Source organism: Stenella coeruleoalba (genome assembly GCF_951394435.1).
Source record: "Stenella coeruleoalba genome assembly, chromosome: 2".
Lineage (NCBI taxonomy): Eukaryota > Metazoa > Chordata > Mammalia > Artiodactyla > Delphinidae > Stenella > Stenella coeruleoalba.
The window spans coordinates 30,272,688-30,289,583 of NC_137147.1; the positions used below are offsets into that span (position 1 = coordinate 30,272,688).

Below are 16,896 nucleotides of genomic sequence, written 5' to 3' on the forward strand. Positions count from 1 at the left end.
AAAAGCAGATTTTTTTTGGCTTCACCGCGCTCCTTACAGGACCTTAGTTTCCCAACCAGGGATTGAACACAAGTCCACGGCAGTGAAAATGCTGAGTCCTAACCACTGGACTGCCAGGAACTCCCGAGAAAAGCAGATTTTTAAAAACTTTGTTCCTACACCTCCACTGCTCCAATGAGAAATTTAAAGACAGAAAATTAACACTTTATAAAGCACGTAGGTCATAGGAAGTATGGTATAGTACTTACTATATTCTTGTGCCATAGCTACAGAAATTCAGATAATAGCAACCACATTAACAATGTATAACCTGAAAAAAAGAATAAAAATAGTTAAGTACAGAAGACATTTCATTAAAAACAGTTGCATAACTTTGACAAGTCTTATTTTTTTCCCTGAAAGAAATAAACCAGTCTTTTTAAAGTAAGCAGCTGAACTTAAATTAAAAATGAGAAAAATATCTGCAGTATAAAAATTCTTCTATCTTCAAGTTATAATTATCTGCATCTTTTGTAGATCTGACCACCACCAAACAAACAAAGAAAATACATTTTAAGCAAGGAAAATTGCCCTGGACTGCTATTTATAAAACGGAAACAAAAGCAATTATTAAACGGACCTCAAAACCCATGTCATCTAACCTCTACAACACACATCCAACCTACTGAGTTCAACGCAACTTAAAGCTAGATAAATCAGCTTCAATTTCTAAATTCCTAAACTCAGAGATCTGAGGAAACAGTCCCCAGAAAAAAATGCACGTATCTGATTCAAATATTTGACTCTGCATTTTAATAAAACCTTTGAATATTCAGCATACCTTGAAATGCTAAAGAAACACAGCCAAAGAACTGGGGACTCTAAGACACTGGAATGTCTTTTAATATTCAAAAGAGAAAGGTCTGTCCCTATCCAGACCTCAGGACAAATAACAATATGGCAAGTCACACTCTTAATTCAGAAGGAGTTTAAAAACATAAAACTCTAACCATGGCTGCTTGGTGTTTCCTGGGGATGGTGTGCCTTGGCAAGGCTGAGGATAGTAACCGGCCATCAATCTACGAATATCATGTCTAACTTCACTTTCCTCAGTGTATGTAAGATTCAGCCACGTTGTTGGCATTAGTTATGGTCTTCAGAAGAAGAAAAAACTTTTCCTCTACCCTCTTGTATTCAATTCCTGGGGACTTGCAAATTCAACTGACGAAGACAAATTAATAAGAGAAGAGGCATATGTTTCTTTATTGATGTTAATGTTTTTACATGCATGGAGATGCCATGGAACAATGAGAACCTAAAGTGGCAGTTAGATCCAGGGGCTCATACGCCATTCTAACAAAAGGGCAATAAATAGTGGAGAAGTGACTAAACAAAGGAAAAAAGGGGGTTAGGCTCCTAAGGATGAGAAATTGTGGGAAGGTGACTAGGAAATGTATGGGAGATAAGAATTATTGAGTAAGATTTGTTACACAGACTCAAGTGTCATTCTCTTCTTCCTGGTATGGCAGATGGGGTGCCCTGCTTACACCCCAAATTTATGCCCTGCTTTACAAATGGAAATTTACAAATGGAAATTTATGCCCAGCTTTCTGGAAGAAAGGGGGAGGGCAAAAAGCTCTTCCTGTGTCTGATGTTTTTAGACTTCCTTCAGTCCAAAATAATTTTCATGCCAAAGTGGCATATTTTGGGGTGGCATATTCTGATCCCCTTCATGTTCATAAAAATAAAAAAAAACAAAAGCACTATTAAAATAGAAGTGCAAGTCTCAGAAAAGAAGATATATTTGCAATATATAAATCCAGCAAAGGACTCATTAGAATATAACAAACTCCGACAAAACAAGAAAAAGACAGGTCACCCAAACAGGATATGAAAAATGGCCAACAAGCACATGAAAAGGTGCTCAACGTCATTCATTACCATGGAAATACAAATTACAAACCACAAATGAGATCAAATTACATGCTCATCCAAATGGCTCATATGCAAATATCTGACAATACCAGGTCTTAGGATGTGGAGCAATTCAACTCTCATGTGCTGCTGTGGGAGTGTGAACTGGAAAACTGCTCGGCAATATCTAATAAAGCAGAACATAAACTGTGGCCTAGCAATTCCACTCCTGGGGAAATACCTTCTAGGAATGCATATACACAGGTCCTAAAGACACATATATTTAACGAAGCATTAATTGCAATAGCCAAGACTCAGTAACAAATAAACTGTGGAATATTCATATAATGAATACTACACAGCAGGAGGTCAATCAATTTTTTCTGCAAAGGACCAGACAGTAAATATTTTAGGGTTTGCAGGCCAAACGGTCTCTGTGCCCTGTTACAACTACTCAACTCTGCCACTGGAGTGCAAAACTAACCACAGACAATATGTAAATGAATGGGTGTGGCTGTGCTCCAATAAAACTTTATTTACAAAAACAGGCAGTTTGCATACTACACAGTCATGAACATAAATGAACCATAAATGATTCAACAACACAGATGAATCTCACAAACTTAGTGTCGAGACAAAGAAGCCAGACACATGACAGAATGTACCATATGATTTTATTTTATAAAGTTCAAAAGGAGGTAAAACGATGTAAATCAGGATAGTAGTTATCTTTTAGAGGGGGCAGTAAAGCCTGGGGGGAAGGAAGAATTCTGGCAGGCTAGTAATACTGGGTTCCCTGGTTTGAATGGTGGTTTTCCGGTTATACTCAATTAGGAAAATTCATCAAAGTGCTCCTTTATGACACATTTGTCTCTATATGTGTAACACTTGAATAAAAAAGTGATATATTTTCAATTTTTATAAATAAAGAATATGGGCCAGTAAGATAAGTGAATGATTTCTCAAAGCTCACTAGCCCCGGACATCAGACACTCGATGCAGTAGCTGCAGCTCTGTACCCTGCTAAGCGCGGTCCAGAAACAACACCCCCGCCCCTTTGCTTAGTGTGACGTCTACATTACAACTAAACCTCTGTGCTGAGTAGCAGGTAGGACTTCGGAGAATGAGCTATGATTAAATAGAACACACAGGCAGGAAGAGAATGCAATACAGAGGGAGAGAGGGAAGTAACAGATGGTGCATGAAGAGACTGGTGGAAATAAGCCCCTACATTTTAACATAATCTGCTGAATAATCTATACAGAATACAAAGTAAAGTAAGCAGCTTAGAAACACAATGTGGAAGGTTACTAAACTTGTCTTTTGGACAATAATAATGACATTTTAAAAGCTGACTAGTGCTCCTGAAAGACCGTTGAAAGGATTTTGTTTCCAGTACGACAACTTCTTCCAATCTAACAGGTTAAACGGGCAGCAAGCTTCAGCTTTCAAATGAAAAGGCAAATCGGACAGATAATATAGTCTTGACTTTTTAGGTCTGCATATTTTAAACAATTTCTATACCCTGGTTTCACCTCATCCCTCTATACTGTGTCCGAAAATTTAATTAGATATTGTGACTTCCCAGGGATCACAGGAAGCCATTAAATTACCAAGGTTGTGCCCAAATATATGAGGAGAGGCAGAAAATACAAAAATGCCAAACAAGATCATGGGCATCACATTCTATTAATATGGGCTTATATCATGAGTGAAATAAAGAGAGAAAGAGTAAAGAAAAAGTGAAAAGAACTGACATCCACTCACTATACTGTATTCACTGTATAACTGATAAGTGCAAGAAACTGAACTAGATGCTAGAAATCCAAGGACAAAGTTCCTGTCTTTAAGAAGCTCACAGTTATAAAGAAAATGAAAAGCCTATGCATCAATAATTTAAATCAAATGTCACAAAAGTTACACGATATTTACAAGTGCTATAGAGCTATGAATTAACAGAAGAGAATTACTAAATGGAGGAGTGAAATGCAAATGAGGAGAGATGGGTGAGGAAAGGAAGTCTTTACCTAGTAGGTAAGAGTTGAAATGGGTTTTTTTTTTTTTTTTTTTTTTTTTTTTGCTGTACGCGGGCCTCCCACTGCTGTGGCCTCTCCCGTTGCAGAGCACAGGCTCCAGACGCACAGGCTCAGCAGCCATGGCTCACGGGCCCAGCCGCTCTGCGGCATGTGGGATCTTCCCGGACCGGGGCACGAACCCATGTCCCCTGCATCGGCAGGCGGACTCTCAACCACTGCGCCACCAGGAAAGCCCTAAAATGGGTTTTGAATGATTAAAGATGGGCAAGACAAGAAAAGGAACAGAGCATTATTCCAGGCAGAGGGAGAGAATATGCAAAGGCATGGAGGCATGAATGAGCCACTCATGCTTGAGGAATAAGAGGAAATCTGAGGCTTCCAGAACATGGTGTATAAGGACAAGCTAAGACTGAGATGATGGAGGGACTTGTCAATTATACTAGGTTCAAATTTTATCCTACAGGCATTATGGAACCATTCAGGTGGGAACTGGGGGAATGAGAATGGAATACAAAGAATAGAGGGGGAGTGATAGGTCTCCAGATATATCTTCTTGCATAGTTTTGACATTTATAACCATAGTACTGTTAAACAAAATAAAAAGGTAAACAATCAAAATCAAACAGTATGTGAAGGTAACTCAAAATGAAACACATTCAGTAATAAGGGAACTGCATTACAAAGGTACAAGTAACCACACTTAACTGAGTACAGAAGAAAAGAACTAACCTAACCGCTTTGGAAGCCAGTATCTTGACTATATACTCTGAGACTAGAGAAAAAACAAAGAAAGGAATGTGAAAGACCAGAATGAACTGTATGGTATCAGACTGGAATCAGAGATATCATGGTTTTTAATATATTTCAGTAGATAATAGATATTGGTAGAGGCAGGTATGTGTAGCTCTGTCCTCTGACAAAGACTAGGAGCAATGATACCCCTGTAGCAATGAGCACATGTAGCACCCAAATACTGGCTTCTAAACACCATCCTCCAATAAGGGGAACCAGGACTACTTAGAGAAATGTCTGGCTGCAAAGCTAGGAAAGGGAAAGTACCAGATGAACCTAGAACATTTTGTGGTACAACAAAGTAAGGAGTGCTCAAAAAAGATAAGGATTTATCAAAAGGACTGGAACTAACCTGAAGGGGCCAAATCTGAGCAAAAAAATTAAAAAATTATATTAATACATTTTAATTTATAGGATAAAACAAATACCCATGAGTCCATATCGATAAAAATTAAGTAACTGAATACACAAATAAATGGGCAAGAAGGCCAAGCTCTTTCTTGTAAGAGAATTTCAATTAATAAGTGTAGAGAAGAATGATGGAAATAGAAAAACCACCATTTGACAAACAGCACAGATTAAAGAAGACAAAGGAAATAAAACAACTAAATGCAATGTTGGATCCTAGACTGGATCATGGTCCAGACATAAATATTAGTGAGATAGGTGATAAAATATGAATAAGGTCTGTAGCTCAATTAACATTACCGTATGAACGTGAATTTCCTGATTTTGATAAGTTTACTATAGTTATATAAGACATTAGCATTTTGGGAAGGTTGGTGAAGGGTATGTAGAAATTGACCTATTTTTGCAACTTTTTTTTTTTAAGTCTAAAAGTATTTCAAAATGAAAAGTAAAAAATAAAAGAAAGAAAGAAAGAAAGAGAGATAAAAGAAAAGAAGGAAGACATGAGAGACTGTGAGTTACAATCATCTTAATCTAAAACCTGGCTTCAGGCCCTCTTCTCTCTGCGCCAAATATTAAAGCTAATAGTTTTTTTTTTTAAGGTATATATATATATACATAAATGTATAAATGAGAAGCTTGCAAGTAATGAACAAATAGAATATTGTAAATAACTAAACAGAACTGAAAAAAGAACTGAATAGAATTTTAGAACTAAAAATATGATAATAGAAGTTTAGAAAAAATTAATGGGACTTCCCTGGTGATGCAGTGGATAAGACTCTGCGCTCCCAAAGCAGGGGGCCCAGGTTCGATCCTTGGTCAGGGAACTAGATCCCACATGCATGCCACAACTAAGAGTTCACATGCCACAACTAAGGAGCCCACGAGCCACAACTAAGACCCGGCACAACCAAATAAATAAATAAATATTAAAAAAAAAGATCTCTACATTTTTAAAAAAAATTCATTAGGTGAATAAATTACATTTGGACACAGATGAATAATGGAACAGGAACTGGAAGACAGATCTAAAAAAAACCATCTAGAATGCTTCCCAAATAGAGAGATGCAACCATAAAGGTGACATTAAGAGACACGGATGGTAGAGTGAATAGGTCTAACATTCACCTAAGAGGAATACTAGAGAAAGATAATGGAGAGAATCAATACTGTAAATGACACCACTCCTTGAATCCAGAAAGGCCAACAAACAACAAGCAGGGGGAAGAGCAATACTGAGGGACATCAGAGTAAAACTGCAGAACACTAAATAAAAAGCAATCTTAAGAGCAGCAAAGAGAAAAGAGAATCACCTACAAATGAACACTAATTACGATGACTCTTGATTTCTCAACAGCAACAATGGAGCCCAGAAAAGGACTACTATCTTCAGTGACCTAACAGAGATAACAATCAACCTGGAATTCTATAACTAAACACGATTCCTTCTAGAACAATAAACATTTTCAGCCAAACAAAACCGAGAGTTTACCATCAGCTGACACACTAAATTATAAAGGAAATGACCTTTGCACAGAAGTAAAATGATACCGGATAGAAGATCTGAAAGGCAAGAATGAATGATGACCTCACAAAAGACAACAAAGAGATGAAAGATGCTCAATTTCATTAGTCATCAGAGATACACAAGTTAAAATCCCCAGTGTGGTACCACTACATACCCACTGGAATAGCTAAAATTAAAAGCCATGTTGACAAGGATGTGGAGCAAACAGCACTTCCCTTATACCTTTGGTAGGAGTGTTAACTGCCCACCTGAAAAACCGTTTGGCGGTATCTACTAAAGATGAATGTATGCATACATTATAACTCTGCAATTCAATTCCTAGGTATATAGCCAACATAAACAGACACATGTGTGGCAAAAGACATGAACAAGGATGTTCACAGCAGTGCAATTCATAACAGCCCAAAACTGAAAACAACTCCAGTGTGTATCCATAACCGAACGAAAAAATAACCGATGAATTCATATAATGGAACGCTGCAGTTAGAAAAAATTTAATACCTGCAACGACATGAATATATAATGCTGAGAGAAAGAAGCCATATACAAAAATACATGCTATATGATTCCTTTCATATAAAGTACAAAACCAGGCAAAATTAATCATCAATGATTATAATTTGAAGTCAGAACAGGCGCTTTTCGAGTGACAGACTGTTCAATTTCTTGATCTGAGTGCTGGTTACATAGACAAGTTCAATTTTTGAAATTTATTGATCTGTCCACATATGATTTGTCACCTTTCTGTATGTATGTCATAGTTCAGCACAAATTTATTTAAAAGCAGAATGAATGATGAGCAAAGATACTGGCAGGAATATTACAGAAGAAAACTCTGTGTTCTTCTCATTGCAACCCACCAGGTGGCATACAATTTTCATTTGTATTATTACTGATGATGTTCACATTGATGAACTGATTAAGGTGGTATCTGCTAGTCTTCTCCACTGTAGAGCTACTTACACTTTTCCTCTTGGTAGTTAGTAAGTATTTCTTAGGGAGGTACTTTGAAGCTATGTACATATACTGTTCCTCATCAAGATTTCAATTAATCAATCCATTCATTCTTACATTTATATTATTCATCCAAGTATTCAGTGGGTTATAATATATTATTATTATGGTTTCTTATAATCCATTATTACCAATCAGCCCAGACTGGGCCAGTGGAAACCCCTTCAAGATGGCTTCTAGGTCATTTTGACATGACCTCATCATTTTGGGAGCACTCCCTTACTTTCTAAAACTAGATGTTTCAGTCTCATTTTGTACTTTCTTCACATTTCTCCAAGGAGCCCTGGTTCCTTTTATTAGAGAGTGGTATTCAGAAATCAAGATCCAAGGTGGCATCAAGATGGCAGTGTAGGAAGATCCTGAGCTCACCTCCTCCCATGGACACATCAAAACTACAACGACATACAGAACAACTTTCTCTGAGAACCACCTGAAGACTAGCAGAATAGCTCATCTACAACTAAGGAAATTAAGAAAAAGCACATCAAGATGGGCAGGAGGGGCAGAGACACAGTCTAGTCAGAACCCACACCCCCAGTGTGACAACCCACAAGCAAGAGGGGATATCACTAATATGGAAGTCCTCCCTAAAGAGCAGGGGGGCCCTGCACCAGTGAGATGAGCCCCCACAATGTCTGGGTTTGAAAGCCAGCAGGGTCATGTCCAGGAGAGCTGGAGGGCTATGAGAAAAGGGCCTGTGCACAAACTCACTCACTCTAAGTCCCAGTGCAGAGGTAGCAGTTTGAAAAGCATCTGGGCCATACATAAAGGAGATTCAATGACCGATGTTATGGCAAGTGCCAAAGGGGCAGGGATGTGCTGGAACTTCCTCCCAGAATGAAGTTCTGGTGGGTGCCATTTAAAAAAAAAAATTATTTTATCCTCCCTCTACCAAGCTGGCCTGGCACTGGTGGATGCTGTTTGTGACATCTGCCAGGTATCTTACTAGTGCCACTCACCCAGCCCCAGCTTACCCCTGTGGACCTGCTCCAGCCAGCACCCTCCCAAAGTAGCTCTTCTCCCATCACACCGACAGGCGGCCTCTGTCGGGATGGGAACCCCCCAAAGCAGATCCTGTCAATCTACACTGGTGCATGGCCTTGGTCCAAATCGCCACCCCTCCCCAACAAAGTGGCTCCTACCCCTGGAGGCCAGCCCTGCCCACCAGCACAATTGCAGCAGTCAGAGCCAAGCCTATAACAAGCCAGCCTGGAGGCCAACAGCGCATCTGCAAGAACTGGAGGACCACCACAAAAGGAGGGTGCGTGCACCCCACATGAGGGAGTCTTCTGGGGCACCCGGCTCTGGTGACCAGGAGGGATTGCTCATCTGGGTCCCACAGGTAACCCTCTACATAAGACCACTCCTTCAAGATGAGGAGACACAGCTGATCTACCTAATACATTAAAAAAAAAAAATGCTGCAGTTAGGCAAAATGAGGAGACAGAGGAATATGTTCCAATCAAAAGAACAAAATAAACCTCAGAAAATGAACTAAATGAAACGGAGATACCTATCTGATAAAGAGTTCAAGGAAGTGGTCATAAAAATGCTCACTGAACTCGGGAGAAGAATGTATGAACACAGTTAAGAACTTCAACAAAGAGATAGAAAATATAAAAAAGAACCAATCAGAGCTGAAGAATACAGTAACTGAAATGAAACTACACTAGATGAAATCAACAGCAGATTAGATGATGCAGAACAATGAATCAGTGATCTGGAAAAGAGGGTAGTAGAAATCACCCAAATGGAAGAGTAAGAAGAGAAAAGAATTTTTTAAAATGAGGATAGTTTAAAGGCTCTCTGGGACAATATCAAACATATTAACTTTCATATTATATAGGTCCCAGAAGCAGAAGAAAGAGAGAAACGTACAAAAAACTTATCTGAAGAAGTAATGGCTGAAAACCTCCCTAACCTGGCAAAGGACATCAAAGTCTGAGAAGCAAAGAGAGTTCTCAAAAAGATGAACCTAAATAGACCAACACCAAGACACATTATAATTCAAATGTCAAAAGTTAAAGATAAAGAGAGAATTTTAAAGGCAGCAAGAAAAAAGCAACTAGTTATATATAAGGGAATCCCTGTAAGACTATCAGCTGATTTTTCAGCAGAAACTTTACAAGCCAGAACAAAGCGGCATGATATATTCAAAGTCCTGAAAGGAAAGTACAACAAAGAATACTCTACTTGACAAAGTTATCATTCAGAACTCAAGGACAGACAAAAAGTTTCTCAGATAAGCACAAGCTAAGGCACTTAATATGCCTTATAAGAAATGTTAAAGAGACTTATTTAAGAAAAAAAGAAAGGCCATAACTAGAAATTAAAATATATGAAAGACATTTTATAATAACCTATATGGGAAAAGAATCTGAAAAAGGTCACAAAAGAAGTCTCAATAAATTTAAGAAGAGTGAAATCATATCAAGCATCCTTTCCAACCACAACAGTGGGAAACTAGAAATAAACTACAAGAAAAAAACAGGAAAAGACACAAACACATGGCGACTAAACAACATGCTACTAAACAATCAATGGGGCAATGAAGAAATAAGAAAATACCCTGAAACAAATGAAAGGTTGGAAGGTTGTGTTTAAACTTCCAAAATCTATGGGACACTGCAAAAGCAGTTCTAAGAGGGAAGTTTACAGTGATATAGGCCTACCTAAAGAAACAAGAAAAATGTCTCAAATAAACAATCTAACCTTACACCTAAATGACCTAGGAAAAAAATAACAAAGCCCAAAGTTTGTAAAATGAAGGAAATAATAAAGATCAGAGTGGAAATAAATAAAATAGAGACCAAAAAACAACAGAAAAGATCAATGAAAGCAAGAGCTGAATCCTGGAAAATATAAAAAATTGCCAAGCCTTTAATCAGACTCATCAAGAAAAAAAGAGAAAGGCCCCAAATAAATAAAATCAGAAAGGAAAAAGATGTTACAACTAATACCACAAAAATACAAAGTATCATAAGAGACTACTATAAACAATTATACACCATCAAATTAGAAAACTGAGAGGAAATGGGTAAAATTTTTAAAACTACAATCTTCCAAAAACGAGGAAGAAATAGAAAACCTGAATAGACCAATTTACTAGCAATGAGATTGAATCAGTAATTTTAAAAACTCCCAATAAATAGAAGCCCATGGCTTCACAGGTGAATTCTACCAAACATTTAAAGAAGAGTTAAAACCTGTCCTTCTCAAACTTTTCCAAAAATTGAGGAGGAAGGCAAGCTTCCAATCTCATTCTACAAGATGAGCATTAGCCTGATACCAAAACCAGACAAAGACACTGCAAAAAAAAAAAAAAAATTACACAATACCCTTGATGAACAGGATGTAAAAACGTTCAACAAAACATTAGCAAAGCAAATTCAACAATACATTAAAAGGATCATACCCTATGATCAAGTGGTATTTATTCCAGGGATGCAAAAATGGTTCAACATCCACAAATCAATCAACATCATACACCACATTAACAAAACAAAGGATAAAAATCATATGATCATCTCAGTAGGTGCAGAAAAAGTCGTTTTCACAAAATTCAACACCCATTTATAATAAAAGCTCTCAACAAAGTAGGTACAGAGTGAACACACTTTAATATAACAAAGGCTATATATGACAAACTCACAGCTAACATCCTACTCAACAGTGAAAAGCTGAAACGCTTCCTTTAAAATCAGGAACAAGACAAGAATGCCCACTCTCACCACTTTTATTCAACAAAGTATTGGAAGTCGCAGCTACGGCAATTAGATAAGAAAAAGAAATAAAAGCCAACCAATTCATAAAGGAAGAAGTAAAACTGTCACTATTTGCAGATGGCATGATACTATATATAGGAAACCCTAAAAACTCCACCAAAAACTATTGGAATAAATGAATTCAGCAAATTGCAGGATACAAAATTAATATGTAGAAATCTCTTGCATTTCTATAGACTAATAACAAACTATCAGAAAGAGAAATTAAGAAAACAATCCCATTTACAATTGCACCAAAAAGAATAAAATAACTTGGAATAAATTTAATCAAGGAAGTGAAAGACCTATAGTCTGAAAACTATAAGATATTGATGAAAGAAATTAAAGATGTCACAAATAAACAGAACGATATACTGTTCTCATAGAATGAAAGAGCTAGTACTGAAAAAATGTATTACAATCAGTATTAGAAAAAATGTCCAAACTACCAAAAGCAACATACAGATTCAATGCAATCCCTATCAAAATATCAATAGCATTTTTCACAGAATTGGAACAAATAATCCTAAAATTTGTATGGAACCATAAGAGACCCCAATTCGTCAAAGTGACCTTGAGAAAGAAGAACAAAGTTGGAGGTATCATGCTCTCTGATTTCAAACTATAATACAAAGCTACAGTAATCAAAACAGTAAGATATTAGCATAAAATAAGACACATAGATCAATGGAACAGAAGAGAGAGCCCAGAAGTAAACCCATACACATATGATCAATAAATCTATGACAAAAAGGCAAGAATACACATGGGGAAAAGACAGCCTTGCTTCAATAAATGATATTGAGAAAACTGGACATGCAAAAGAATGAGTCTGGATCACCCTATTATACCATATACGAAAATAAACTCAAAATGGATTAAAGATTTGAATGTAAGACCTGAAACCATAAAACTCCTATAAGAAAGCATGGGCAGTCAGCCCTTTTACATCAGTGTTCACGATATTTTTTTTGGATCTGTCTCCTCGGGCAAGGGCAACAAAAGCAAAAATAAACAAATGTACTACATCAAACTGAAAAGCTTTTGCAGTGAATGAAATCAGCAACAACTGAATGAGAGAAGATATTAGCAAATCATATATCCGATAAGGGGTTAATATCCAGAATATAGAGAGAATTCATATAACCCAATATCAAAAAACAAACAATCCAATTAAAAATGGTCAGCGGACCTGAACAGACATTTTTCCAAAGAAGACATACAAATGGCCAACAGACACATGAAAAGATGAAATTACAATGAGATAGCACCCCACACCTGTCAGAATGGCTATTGTTGAAAAGACAACAAATAACAAGTGTTGGCAAGAATGTGGAGAAAAAGAAACCCTCATTCACTGTTGGTGGAAATGTAAATTGGTGCAGCCACTATGGAAAACAATAAGGAGGGTCCTCAAAAAATTAAAAACAGAACTATCACATGAGTCAGCAATTCCACTTCTGGGTATTTACCTGAAGAAAACAAAAGTACTAATTTGAAAAGACATATACACCCCTATGTTTACTGCAGCATTATTTACAATAGCCAAAATACAGAAGCAACCAAAGCATCTGTCCATCAATAGACGAATGGATAAAGAAGAAGTGATACACACACACACACACACACACACACACACACACACACAACGGAATATTAATCAGCCATAAAGAATGAAATCTTGCCACTTGCAACAACATAGATAGACCTAGAGGGTATTATGCAAAGTGAAATAAGTCAGCCAGAGAAAGACAAATACCGTATTATTTCACTTATATGTAGAATCTAAAAAAAATAAATAAATGAACAAACGAAACAAAATAGACACAGATTCACAGATACAGACACACACTGGTGGTTGCCAGAGAGGATGGGGGATGGGAAGATGGGAAAAATCAGTGAAGGGGATCAAGAAGCACAAATGCCACTTACAAGATAAGTCAGTCATGGGGATGCAATGTACAGAATAGGGAATATAGTCAATAATACTGTAATAACTTTAAATGGTGACAGATGGTAACTTATCATGGTGAACTTTATCATTCATAAAGTATGTAAATGTCACTATGTTGTACACATGAAACAATTATAATAACTGTATATTAATCATACTTCAATTAAAAGAAAGAAAGAATTCAAGATCCAGGTGTTAGATGTGTTTATGGTTATTGGGGGCTACCCTCAGGCAGTCTTAGTGAAAGGGCTAGGGAATACAGTGGGTCCTCCATATCCATGGGTTCCACATCCACAGATTCAACCAAACATGGATGGAAAATATCAGGGGCGGCGCGCCGCGGAATTCCACAAAGTTCCAAAAGGCAAAATGTGAATTTGCCATCCACTGGTAAATATTTACATAGCATTTACATGTTATTTACAACTATTTAAATAGCATTTATATCGCATTAGGTATTATAAGTAATCTAGAGATTATTTAAAATATAAGGAAGGATGTGAGAAGGTTATATGCAAATATTATGCCATTTTTACATAAAGGACTTGAACATCCTCAGATTTTATATCTGCAGGGGTCCTGGAACCAATCCCCCACAGATACCGAGTGACAGATGTATATATGTGCTTATACATACATACATACACACATCTACATCTATATCCACAGGATTTTTCAAGGAACTCAATAAAGTGATTATATATAAAGTTTACATGAAAAGTCAAAGGCCCAAGAAGAACCAAGATACTCCATAAGAAGACAGTAGTGAGGGACTTGCCCTACCAACGATCAATTACAACATAGCTGTAAATGTAGATTCACACAGAAAGGTTGAATTATTTAATAGTGGTACTTGCACATATGTTTATCCATGTGGGAGAAAAATTAAATTGAATCCCTATTCCACTTTTTTTTTTTTTTTTGTGGTACGCGGGCCTCTCACTGTTGTGGCCTCTCCCGTTGTGGAGCACAGGCTCTGGACATGCAGGCCCAGCGGCCATGGCTCACGGGCCCAGCCGCTCCGTGGCATGTGGGATCTTCCCGAACCGGGGCACGAACCCGTGTCCCCTGCATCGGCAGGCGGACTCTCAACCACTGCGCCACCAGGGAAGCCCCCATTCCACTTTTTATATTAAATTCATTTCCAATTTAACTGAAGACTTGTATGGAAAAGGCAATATTATAAAACTTTTAGTAGACAAAAGAAGTCGATTTTATGGCCTCAGAATACATTAACAACATAAGAAAGAAAAACCATAAAGAAAAATAATAAATTTGTTCTGTATTAAAATAAAGAACTTCTGTTCACTAAGAGTCATGTACCACAATGTTCACTGCAGCTCTATATACAAAAGCCAGGAAGCAACCTAAATAGCCAATGACAGATGAATGGATAAAGAATATGTGGCACATATATCCAATGGAATATTACTCAGCCATAAAAAGAAATGAAATTGAGCTATCTGCAGTGAGGTGGATGGACCTAGAGACTGTCATACAGAGTGAAGTAAGTCAGAAAGAGAAAAACAAATACTGTATGCTAACACATGTATATGGAATCTAAAAAAAAATCGTTCTGAAGAACCTAGGGGCAGGACAGGAATAAAGACGCAGATGTAGAGAACGGACTTGAGGACACGGGGAGGGGGAAGGGTAAGCTAGGACGAAGTGAGAGAGTAACACTGACATATATACACGACACCAAATGTAAAATCGATAGCTAGTGGGAAGCAGCCGCATAACACAGGGAGATCACCTTGGTGCTTTGTGACCACCTAGAGAGGTGGGATAGGGAGGGTGGGAGGGAGACGCAAGAGGGAGGAGATATGGGGATATATGTATATGTATAGCTGATTCACCATTTTATAAAGCAGAAACTAACACACCATTGTAAAGCAATTATACTCTAATAAAGATGTTAAAAAAAAAGAAAAAAGGATAAACCACAAATTAGAAAACACATAACCAGCAAAATATAATTATCTAGAATATATATCTCATAAATTTGTAAGAAAGACAGACAATCCAACAGAAAAGTGGACAAAAATTATAAAAGGAAATACAAAAGCTCCTTAAATACATGAAATGATGCTTTGTTTCTTTAGTAATTAGGGGATTACAAATAAAAAGCACCTTTACACACCTATCAGGTTGACTAAATGTAAGAAGTCAGACAATGTCAAGTGTGTGGCAAAGATGAGGAGCAATGGAAACATTCAGACTCCGGTGGGAGTCATACACTGAAACAACCACTTTGAAAACTGTCCAGCATGAGGATACCCTACCAGCCAGCAATTTCACTCCTGAGTTTATGGTCTCCAGAACTGTCACTCAGAGACAAATACAATTATTCACAACCACAGAAAACTGCAAACCCAAATTCCAACAGTAGAATGAATAGGAAAACAAAATATGCCTTTGTTTGCAGTAATATCAGTCAACTCTGATGCTAAATGCATCAGTGTGGAAAAAGTCAAGGGAACAATATCCCTGAATACTTTTTCAGAAAAAGATTAGTGATAAACTAAATTTTTAAAAACTAGATACCAAGCTCACTGAAGGCTGGGTCAATACCCCTTAATAGTCATTAAAAGCTTTCCACAGTTTTGTGTTCAGAACTGTTGAATGTTTCCAAGATACAGACAATTAAGTCCTCCAAGAGATAACAGCATAACTTCCTATAGCTTTGAACACAACATTGAGCCCATGGCAAACACTAGATTAAACTAACAAAACCATAGGTCTCATTTAGTTTTTTAAAGAAGAGGGTGCTTGAATTCCCAAGGTCTATTGAATATACTTGCGAAGGCACCATCTACATTGTGATTTTCCAATTTTTTTCTTTAAGTATTTAAAGACTGAAAAAAATGTTATTTTGCTAGTCAGCTACTGAGACATGTGAGATTGCTCCTAAGAACTTATACCAACTAGACCAGCAATTCATTTAAAAATATATATTAGAACAGTATAACTTTCCACCGCTCATCCCCCAAAAAACCATGTTTTTAAATCAATGCAACAGGATTAAAAACAAAACACTCATATGAGCAAAATGCTGAGCTGTATCTGCAATCTTCTGATAGCAATGAGCTCTGATGACACCATGTGCTAAGCTGACCCAGCCGAGGTTAGAGTGAAGTGTGTCCCACGAACCTCATAACTACCCTCAAACCAAACCAACTGTAACAATTTGGAAAAATCATAAGCTATGTATTTAAATTTGGCATCAAAGATATAATCTATTTTCCTTGATTTTAAATGTTATATAATAGTGTTCAGAATTTAGAATATTATGGTCCCTATTTTATATTGGTGGGTGTATGTACAAATCTTTAAAACAGATGGTAACTTCCAGAGAAACATCAAGTGACAGTTCTAGCTGATTCAGCTCTAATTCATTGTTTGCTTTCTAACGATAGTATTTGAAAAAGAGCAATTCTGTAGCCCATAGAAAAGATCTCTATTTTTTTTAAATTTATTTATTTATTATTTATGATTGTGTTC

At 37.0% G+C, this 16,896-nt stretch overlaps 1 protein-coding gene across 19 annotated transcripts in view; it reads right to left on the reverse strand.

Moving 5' to 3' along the window:
- SIPA1L1 (signal induced proliferation associated 1 like 1) overlaps nucleotides 1–16,896 on the reverse strand; it is a 503,209-nt gene that overhangs the window by 199,239 nt on the left and 287,074 nt on the right. For all 19 annotated transcript variants that reach the window (XM_079911875.1, XM_079911870.1, XM_079911872.1 and 16 more), the window contains one exon: nucleotides 249–310. The gene's annotated coding sequence lies outside the window, so the exon portion shown is untranslated. The remainder of the gene's footprint in view (nucleotides 1–248; nucleotides 311–16,896) is intronic.